This window comes from Mirounga angustirostris, unplaced genomic scaffold (genome assembly GCF_029215605.1).
Source record: "Mirounga angustirostris isolate CCGP_5_RB_7025 unplaced genomic scaffold, mMirAng1.0.hap1 SCAF_2, whole genome shotgun sequence".
Classification (NCBI taxonomy): Eukaryota; Metazoa; Chordata; class Mammalia; order Carnivora; family Phocidae; genus Mirounga; species Mirounga angustirostris.
The window spans coordinates 170,664,094-170,675,049 of NW_026991710.1; the positions used below are offsets into that span (position 1 = coordinate 170,664,094).

At 43.2% G+C, this 10,956-nt stretch overlaps 1 pseudogene; it reads right to left on the minus strand.

The window, feature by feature from the left end:
- Positions 1-9,097: 9,097 nt before the first annotated feature.
- On the minus strand, positions 9,098-10,499 carry LOC123847403 (splicing factor 3B subunit 4-like; annotated as a pseudogene).
- Between the last annotated feature and the right edge of the window lie 457 nt (positions 10,500-10,956).

Genomic DNA, 10,956 nt, shown 5'->3' on the forward strand with positions numbered 1-10,956 from the left:
AATGAGTTAAACAGTGCTATATTTAAACACACACACACACACACACACACACACACAAGCATATGTAAACAGAGCCATATCATTTTCAATTTGGAAAGGACATTTTTAAATCACCAACTCCAAGCTCTCTGCCTCTCCCTATCTTAATGAATTCTTGATGCCTGACTGGACAAGTGAATCAAAACTGTCAGAGTCAGGGTTGAACCTCCCACATTGCCAGTACAAGCCCAGTCCACGGCAGGTATTTAATAAATGTTTGTTGAAGGAAGAGGTTTGAAAGGAACGTAAGTAACAGTCCTGAATGGTAGAATGATCGGCGTGCCACAGCAAGAACTGACTGCGATGTGCTTCACATTCCAGCTGAGCATTCCAGCATCCCTAAATCAATGCTGAGCACTAAGCCTATCTGGACACTGGCGATGCCGATGCCAATAAGGAAATGTCAGACAGGGAGGGAGCCACTCATTATTTCCAGAAAACTGCATGGATGCAGGGTCTGAAAGATGCATCACGAGCCACTAAAGAGCCTTTTGTTATCGACTGTTCGCAGGCAACTGCTTGTCATCTGGCTTCTGACAAGAGAATATAATTTTCCAAAGTGGAATCATTCTCCTAGGTAAATGTATCTTGTGCTCTCTTCCACTTTGATGGGACTGACATATTTGGTGTTGGATGCCTTCCATGTGAAGATTTATCATTTAATTATAACTAAGAACACTGACTCAATCCCAGCTGCTTGGGGGAAATAACTTACCCAAAATGCAGGATTCCCAATAAAAGACCAGGAGCTTATTTCTGATCCACAGACTCAAGATTTCGATTCTGTAAAAGTGACAAATGTTTCAGGCTCCCAGAAAGAGCGAAGCCCTAATTATGAGATACATAATATATTCCAAATTAGAGAAGCACAAACATGAGCCACTCTGAAAGGCATTTGAGTGGTTTGAAAAGAGATCAGGTGTGTTAATTCTTCACTTCACGTGGGCAGGGTATGCCCCTTTACTTCTATCAGTTGTAACCTATAGCATCCTGAAAAATGTGTCTCTCGGCGCCATGTGGGTAACCACACCACTTAATTATTCTGTTATGGTGAAAGGCAACACAGAGAATGTTGTTTCTGGGCTTTTCATCTTTTGCTCTTCTAACCTCAAAAGAGCATTAAAGAGATGGGAGCTTTCAGGCAGCCGATTTCATTAAGAAAATTAATTCAGTGATGCAGGGAGCTTTCACCATTTGGGCTTTTACCATTTGTTGCTATGATGGATACCTTAGGACCAGATTCGAGTGCTGGAGGCAGTTTTTGCGAGGAAGATTTGATACTGTTTTATCATGCAGAATTTTGAGCAGTGGTTCTCAGCCCTGGCAATACATTAAAATCATTTGGCAATTTTTAAAAACAAACCAAAACTTCATAGACTCTGATTTAATTAGTTTGGGGTACAGTCTGGATACTGGTATTTTTAAAAGGCACCCCAGATGATTTGTATTTACAGACATTGTTAAGAATCACTGCCCAGTGCAGGATTCTCCAAGTCGATGTTGAGCAATCAGCAAGAAGAATCTTGAATAATTAGAATATATCTAATAGAAACTGAGTCTTCTTCTTGGCTCTAGATCCAAATGGACACAAATGCTGTGATTCCAGCTTCTGAAGGTGACCCTATATTTTGGATTCTAACAACATCTTACTTTCCTTTGTCCTTTTAGGCAGAAGGAAGTAGAGGTCTGCAGGCCACTAGTCTTGGGCTCCTTCATCTGACCCTATTGGTGTCTCAGCTCTTGCATTATCTGGTTAAATTACCTTTGTTTTAAATGCTTCGGGAGATTTCTGCTTTACTGGGTGGACTCTGATGGATAGATCTCCCATCTTTAAACAATTTCTGCCCAAACACTATATTCCTCTTAAATGAGGGTCATGTTTCTCTGGTCTTGAAATGTAGCAATACTTGTTTCTATTTCCTCTTCTCATATTTTGCATGAATCTCTTCTAGTCAAGCTTTCATCTTCACCAGTCCAACCAAATTGTTCTCATAGTATCAATTGTGAAATATGATAGATAATTCTCAGTCATCATCTTACTTGGCTTCTTAGCAGCATTTGATAAAGTTGATGTTTTCTCTTTTGGAAAAGTTTTTACCACTTGGTTTATGGGGTTCCTCTTTTTCTTTTCTTTTTTTTTTTTTTTTAAAGATTTTATTTATTCATTTGAGAGAGAGAGACAAAGAGAGAGAATGAGCAGGGGGAGGGGCAGAGGGAGAGGGAGGAGCCAGATGCAGGGCTTGATCACAGGACTCTGGAATCATGACCTGACCTGAAGGCACACGCTTAACCTACTGAGCCACCCAGGTGCCCCAGGTTCTTCTTTTTCTATTGGTTACTCCATCTTAGTCCCTTTTTCTGGATCCTCTTGACCTTCCTGAACTCTAAATAGAGTTGGGGTGCCAAAGTCCTTGATTCTACCAGCAATGCCGGCTGAGGCAGAGGGCCTGGAGAAGCGTTTTGGTTCTCATTCCTCTTGTCCTTCAATCATCCCCCCATTTTTTTCTCATTGGCCCAACCCAGCACAGGCCAGCTAACCTGTGAGCATGGTATATGAAGCCCATCGGGGCCAGACCCTGCAGAACCAGGGAGGCCGAGGGAGTGGATATGAGATGGGAAATGTTATTGTACATTTGTTACTTCTAGGAATGATCAATAGAAAGGGACAGATGGACAAAGCAGAAGAAAGAGAACAAGGAGGAAAGGTGGTTTGTTAGGAACTAGAGGTGTGTTTACCTCTCTCCCTCCCAAACCTCCTCTTTTCCATCTTGGTAAAAGGCACCACTGCACACCTTGCTGCCTAGACACCAAATACGTGAGTCTCTTTCCCCCATGTCCACAGCCCTCTGATCCATCAGCGAGCCCTATCAGCTCCATCTGGGAATGCAGCTTAAATCCACACATACCTCATTATCTCCTTGTTAGGTTTAGCCCGTTATCTCCTCCTGCCAGATTATACCAATGGCCTTTTATAAGGTCTCAGCTTTCATTGTATTACCCTGAAGCGCTTGCTTACATAGAAGTCAGGGGCTCCTTTTTAAAATCTACGGAGGTTTTGTTACTCCCTTGCTTGAAAACCTTAGCCTCGGGCCCATAGCCCCTGCTCATGTGGACTGTGTCCTGACCAACTGTGGGGACTAGGAATCGTGCCTCTGTCATTAAGGCCCTGCTGAGAGCACACACACTAAAACACTAAAACATCAAATATGTAGCGCCTGGGTAGCTCAGTGGTTAAGCCTCTGACTCTTGATTTTGGCTCAGGTAGTGATCTTGGGGTCCTCAGATCTATCCCCGTGTTGGGCTCTGTGCTCAGTGGGGAGTCTGCTTATCCCTCTCCCTCTGATCCTCCTCTGACTTGCTCTCTCTCTTTCTCGCAAATTAATTAAATCTTTTTTAAAGGTTTTATTTATTTATTTGAGAGAGTGAGTGAGAGAGAGAGAAGGAGCAGGAGGAAGGGGGAGCGAGAAGCAGACTCCCTGCTGAGCAGGGAGCCAGAAGCCAGGCTCGATCCCAGGACCCCGGGATCATGACCTGAGCGGAAGGCAGACACTTAACCGAGTGAGCCAACCAGGCACCCTAATTAAATCCTTTTTTTTAAAAAAAGACAAATACATGATTGTGGCCTCTAGAACCCTGCAAAGTTAGTCTGACCTGCTTCTTGGGCTCATCTCCTATGAATCTCCACCTGAATCACTACATAATAGCCATACTTGTCTTTCTTTTCTTGATCACACCCTGCTTATTTGAACCCCGGGGAGTTTGCATTTTCTGTGCCTTTAACCCAGATGTCCTTCACCCAAACCTGTGGGTACCTTGTCCCCATATTTTATTCAGGCCTCGTCTCAGAAGTTATCTCCTCATAGAGACCTTCCATGCCCACCTGTATAAAATACCACCCTCTGCCTGAAGTTAGTCTTCTTTAAAATTTGGTTTGCTGGGGCACCTGGGTGGCTCATGCAGTTAAGTGTCTGCTTTCAGCTCAGGTCATGATCCCAGGGTTGTGGGATTGAGTCCCTCATTGGGCTCCCTGCTCAGAAAGAAGCCTGCTTCTCCCTCTGCCTGCCGCTTCCCCTGCTTGTGCTCTCTCTCTGTCAAATAAGTAAATAAAATCTTAAAAAAAAATTTTTTTGTTTGCTTTCCTTCTTACAGCATTTATCTGTCTGAAATTATATTATATATTTAGGGCATATTGCCCCACTTTCCCTCTAAAATGGGAGCAAATTTTTCTATCTTGAGCTCTGCTATGATCACAGTAACACAAACAGTGTCTGGCCCATAGTAGGGGCTTAATACATTCTTGAGTAAATAAAAGGAAAAAAAAAAAAAAGCAAAACAATGAATGAATGGTGGGAATTTTCTCTTGCCAGAGCTGAAAGCATCCCTGTGTAAACGCCTGAAACTCTACTAATGCAGTTACTTCTGACTACTGTATAAATCTCAGAATGTCAGTGTTGCTAAATTCCATGCAAAAGTCAGAAGAGTGACTTTCTGCCAAGCCCCATCTCACACATGGGCCCCCAAAGAGTTTTTATTTTCATCAGTGTTCTCTGTGTTCCCCTAAACAACCTCTCTAGGAGCTAGCCCCAGACTCAGATGCTCACTCAGTCTCACATGGAAATTATTCCATCCACTTTCTGCCCTGCCTGAATCAAAGAGACTTGAACCCTGTCCAAGGGTCCAGGCAGAAGCAATCACCATGCCATCAACTGGCTCTCTCCCCTTGTCTCTAACTGTACTCACTAAGCTTCCAAATCAGAGGCTCTTTGGCATAGCATCATCAATGGAAGAAACATTCCGAGCAAAGAGAGGAGGTTGTGCTATTTAAGAATGCAGCATCAGATCCCTAGCAGAACCAACCAACTTATTCTGTACCAGTTAAAAACATCTTAAGAAATACAGGTCATACAAAGGGGAGTTACATTGAAGTGTGTATGACAAAATGATAGGCTATCCGAGATTTGCTTTAAAATTACCCAGTGGATGTAGGGAGAAGGCTGGGAGACAAGATTGGCCAACAGTTGCTATTTTGCATCTCAGTGATGGGTACCTGAATGCACCCATGTGTACTCTTTTCTACACATTTATGATTGAATTCTTCCACAATGAATATCCAAAAGAAAGAAAGAAACAGACGAAAGAAAGTATAGATTTAGCATCAGCAGAATACCAAACACCTTGTAGCTTTGCTTGTAAATCCGAGTTGTCTGGTATTATATTTCTAAGTGAAAACCCACAGCAAATACACAGATTCCAAATCAAAGACTAAACCTTCTCTCCCCTTTAACAAGTGCTTCTCCCTTGAGACACAAGTTCTCATTTCTAAATGAAATGACATCCAAAGGTATCCAGCCTATCTTTTTTGTTGACCTCTTCAAGACAGGGCTTCTAAATATATCGACTCCTTCTGAGGAGGTGTTTTTGGTGCTCAGAGAGGCTGAGTGAAAGAGGCAGACCAGGCCACATAAGATCGACTTGGAGAAGTCCTCCTATGGAGGGTGCTTTTGCTGTCATCATATCTGATACCAACTGCTTCAAGAAGAGGGTCATTGGCAGCAATAATTGCACACTCCGGTGCTCATGGAAACTTCCACAAGCAGAGTGAATAGGTTCATTCTTACCATTTGTGGTTCTAGATTTTAGTGGCTGGATTTTGTATGAAACTTAGAGAAAAATGGCTTTCTAAAGTGCAATGCATCAACCTTTCCCTTTGATAGTCTCTTCCGAATAGGAGGCACTCACCCATCTGGCCACCTGCCCAAGCACAGCCCCATTAAGCTTGACCTTTGGGTTGTCCAGTGTGGTTCTTTTCTACTTTCACCCAGAGTCCACCTACTGTTCCTAATCAATTTATGAGTAAAAAAAAAAAAAAAAAAAAAAAAAAAAAATCAGGCAGCTAGGGTAAGCTGTTTTTTAGCTGTCTCTTATCAGAAGGCTTCTGCCCTTGCTAGAATTTCTTCTGGTTTTGACAATTAAAAAAATCCTTTCTTAAGTGTCCTTTCTTCCTGCTGATATTTCTGACCTAAAACAAGGGAGAGCATTGCAATCAACATTTGAAACTCTTCTTTGGACTCCAGAGTGAGCACTCCTGAAGGAATTCTGTTAAGCTGCAGCAAACTCTGTGTCATAGGTGATTTTTTGCTAGGTCTGCCTAAGTTTATAAACCACAGGGAAACCTTCTGGCAGAGGAACCAAGGGCTCAAGCTTGAGCAAGCTAATTACTTCATTCTGAAACAGACCAGATTGGCCTGAGGCAAAGTTGTGAGCACTTGGCATCTGTCGGTGCATCACCTAGATTTTCTTTCCTTCCTGCTCCTTATTCTTGCTTTTTTATTATTGATTTCCCTGCCGGATGCCCAGTACTTCTATGCTGTTCCATTTTCCCCACACTTAAGAATTAATTTATTCTGAAGTATTACGTATTTTAATGTTAATTTCTTACTTCTCTCAGGTGAATTTGAAAGAGACGAGGCCCAAAGGAATGGATGGTGGAATTTCAGAGCTGAGGGCACTCTGGAAAGGGTGGACTTTTCCTTTTGGAGAACTCCGCCAGTCAAGTGTCTAAGAAATGTCAGTGAATGGGAAATCTTGGAGTTGTGATTTCTAGTCTTTACTCTGTCAATGATTAGCTTGGTGGCTGCAGAGAATCGATCTACCTGTCTAGACCTCTGTCTTTACTTGCAAAAAAATGAAACAGTTGGTCTGGAGCTCTAATGTCCCTGAGACTAGCATCACACCTGCACATAGTAAGCATGCCTCCAAATGTGTGCTGACTGAAAGCAGGGAAACTACTCTCAGCTTTACCATACTGTGATAATCAGTGCATCTTGAAAGCAATGCTCTACCTCTGTGTCTATCTAGGCCGGCCACTTGACCAATGTCCTTGCAAATTCCATTTGCTTGGTTAAAAGCTTATAGGAGATAAGATTACATTTTCAGGTAGTTCAGATTCTTAAAGAGAACCTTCAAAGGGAGCTTGCGTCTGAAAGGCGTAATCTGTGCTTCTAATAGATGGTTTGTTCAAGGTTTGTGTACAGCACAGTATAGGTCCATAAAAGTAGCAAGTTTAGGTGAATTATGGCATATAAAGTAATAAGGGATATACAATATAAAGTGATAAAGAAAAGCCATATATATAGCATATCGTCCATGGTCTATGTGCTTTAAAGTTTCAGATCTTTCACTGAGAAGGTTGGTGGGTGTTCCCACAAGGCATTTCTTAGAAGGGTTGCATTCTCTTGGGCGCCTGGGTGGCTCAGTTGGTTAAGCGACTGCCTTTGGCTCAGGTCATGATCCTGGAGTCCCTGGATCGAGTCCCGCATCGGGCTCCCTGCTCTGCAGGGAGTCTGCTTCTCCCTCCGACCCTCCCCCCTCTCATGTGCTCTCTCTCATTCTCTCTCTCTCAAATAAATAAATAAAAATCTTAAAAAAAAAAAAAAAAAGAAGGGTTGCATTCTCTGGAATATTATAGGAAATATATCAACAATGCCAACTTTCTGTGGATTTTTAGGCATTGGGAATCATGCTGGCTAGAATACATTGTTTTCTTGCACACCATATTCATACTCATGTATTCATTTATTCAATAAGCTCTCATTTGAAGATGTATTAAGTGCCAATTACTCTGAGTTACAGGGGCTATAAATATGAAGAAAATATAGTCCTTATTACAGTCTTATAGTCTCATAGTACAGTGGATAGATGGATAGGTAAACATAATTACATCATTGTAATAAGTATTATGATAGTTACTTTGAAATAAGGTGATACAATACTTTGAAATAATATAGAAAGGCAGGAGAAAAAGTACCTAAGTCTTACTAGCTGAAGGGTTAGGAGTGGCTTTATTGAGGAAATGACTTCAGCAGAGTGACATCAATTGTAAATATGTAGAAGTAGAGAAGAGCATGAAAATCCCCTTTGCCCTCCACCAATAAACTGAATTATTTTTTTGGAACAGAATGTAAATTTGGGAGACTATAAGGGGTTAAGGCCAAAGTTGTTGACAGAATTTAGTTTGTGAAGAGACAGATGAATTGAGATTTTGTATTTTAGTCATTGGGGAGCTACAGAGTCCTTTGAAAGAAAAGATCAGTTAGTCTTTGTCAGTCTTGTAAATATCAACACCTATAGGTCATAGACACAGGAAAATGGTACTTAGTGTTAGACACACTCTTGGGCCTGAAAAGGTATCTTGGGGCACATCACTTATGATTTTTGTGAATTAATCAACAAATTTTAATTGCCACGTACCTTAAGCCTAGAATTATACTTAAAGATGATTGCCATATAAAGGAATTTTGTAAAGATATAGCCACTTGACTTGAAATTATTCAAGGAGCCAACATACTGATAAAAAGAGAGTGGAGAGGAAAGTTATAACATGTACATAGGGGTTAGGTGGCTCGAAAACTACTCTAAGTGCCTCATGTGAGAGATCACTGAGGTTTAGAGTAGCAGGGTCAGGTATTTGGTGAAAAAGGTAGTTTCCAGCATAATTTTAAAGAATAAATGGACTTCAAATAACTGAAGGAGGAAAGCATTTCATTTTGAAAGATTAACATAAATTAAGACTTGAACATGCAACTCATAACATTTGTTGGTAAGATTAATCGATTGTTTATCTTGTATTAATTAATCAAAATCTATACTTTATTCAGATTTCTTTAGTTGTTATTTTTGTTTGTTTTTCTTAATGTCTTTTCTCCATTCCAGGATTCCATCCAAAACACCACAAAATTCTTTTTAGCCATCATGTGTTCTTAGGCTCCTCCTGGCTATAAGAGTTTCTCAGATTTTCCTTGTTTTTGATGACCTTGATAGTTTTGAGGAGGATTTATCAGGTCTTTTGTAGTAATTGGAATTTGTCTGGTATTTTTCTCATGATTAAACTGGGGTATGGGTAGGGGTTTTTGAAAGGAAAACCACAGAGATAAAGTGACATTGCCTTTTTTTTTTTTTAAACAACGAATTTAGTTTTATTTTCTCTGTGCATTTGCAAAACACTTAGGACCAACATAGAAAAAAAATAAAACCTCCTGTGAAAAACATTACATTTAAGGAAAAAAAAAAAGCCCTGAGAGGGATTAGTGCCTTAGCATTAGGGAGCTACAGCAACTCTGATTGGTCCAAGGAATTGAAAAGATATTGGGAAGATAGAACAGGAGGCAAGAGAACAAGAAATTACTGAGGAAGAGGGCCTCGAAGTGGGCCACGAGGGGGAACTGGAGGCTGGGGGTGGGGGTGGACCGGGGTGGAGGGAGGGGCCCCCGCTGGTAGCCATAGGGTGGGGGTCATGAAGGCCCAGTGTATCCATGAGGAGGCATCTGTGGAGGAGGTCCACGCATCCCATGTGGAGGCATAGGACCTGGGTGACCCATGGGAGATCCAAACGGAGGCCCTCAAGGGGGCATGCCCATTGGAGGAGGTCCAGGATGAGGAATTCCGGGTGGCGGTCGGGGTGGTGGCTGCCCCCCAGAGCCTGGGAGCCCAGCATGGGGGTGTCCTAAGCCATGAGGGCCATGGTGGGCCAGCTGCATCTGAGACATCCCTGGATGGGGCATCCCAGCTGGTGGGAATGGGTGAGGTTGTGAGTGTCCATGTCCAGGATGTCCAGCCACTGGGGTTCCTGTTGATGGTGGGTCATGTCCTCCAGCCCCAGGAGGCATACGTGGTGGGGGCATGGCTGGGGGTATCCCAGGTGGAAGGGCTCCAGGAGGTGGCACTGGGGGTGGGAAGGACCCAGGAGGAGGCATGCCTGGTGGAGGAAGCCCTGACCCCAATGATGATACCACAGGATTGGGGGCTGAGGGTGGAGGGGGTGCATCTGCAAACAGCTGATGAGGGCGGTCGGCCTGGGAGAGTGGGTTCTGGGCTGCCAGAAGTCGTTCAGCTGCTGAGCCATGGCGCTCCCCCTTAGAGCCCTTCTTGAAGGCATAGAACACAGTGATAGGGCGGTTACAGAGATACTGCCCATTCATGGCCTCAATAGCTGCATCCGAAGCATCAAATGAAGTGAAATTAATAAAGGCATAACCTTTGGAGTTGCCTGTGTCAGGGTCCTGAATAATCTTCGGGGTTTGTAAGATGACCCCAAAGGCGCTGAAAGTATCATAAAGCAGCTTCTCATCAATCTCCGGGTCTAGATTGCCAATGAAAATGTTGGCCCCCACGTCCAGGTTCTTGTTGTGAGCTGATGCTTTGTTCACCCGTATTGGTTTCCCATAGAGTTTGATCATGTTCATGATCTTAATGGCATAGTCAGCATCTTTCTCACTCAAGAATTCCACAAAGCCATAGCCTTGGTGCTGACTTGTGACTCTATCCTTTGGCACGTGTGTGTTGACTACTGGCCCTGCCTGGAGAAATAGCTCCCACAGCAATGGTTCACTAACCTTCTCCTCCAGGCCCCCGACGTAGACAGTGGCATCCTGGTTCCGCTGGGAGTTTGGCCGGACTGCCATGGTGAAACAGCTCCCCGCCTTTCTCTTTTTAACAAGTTCTTATTTTATTTACTAGGTGCTCATCACAAGTGCACTCCTTAATCCTCATCACCTATTTCACCCATCCCCCTCCCCCACCCCTCACCCCTCTGGTAACCATCAATTTGTTCTCTATATTTAAGAGTCTGTTGGGATGCCTGGGTGGCTCAGTCTGTTAAGCATCTGCCTTCAGCTCAGATCATGATCCTAGGGTCCTGGGATGGAGTCCCTCATCAGGCTCCCTGTTCAGTGAGGAGCCTGCTTCTCCCTCTGCCTGCAGCTCCCCCATTTGTTCTCTCTTTCTCTGACAAATAAATAAAATTTTATTTATTTGACAGAGAGAGACACAGCGAGAGAAGGAACACAAGCAGGGGGAGTGGGAGAGGGAGAATCAGGCTTCCTGTGGAGCGGGGAGCCTGATGTGGGGCTCGATCCCAGG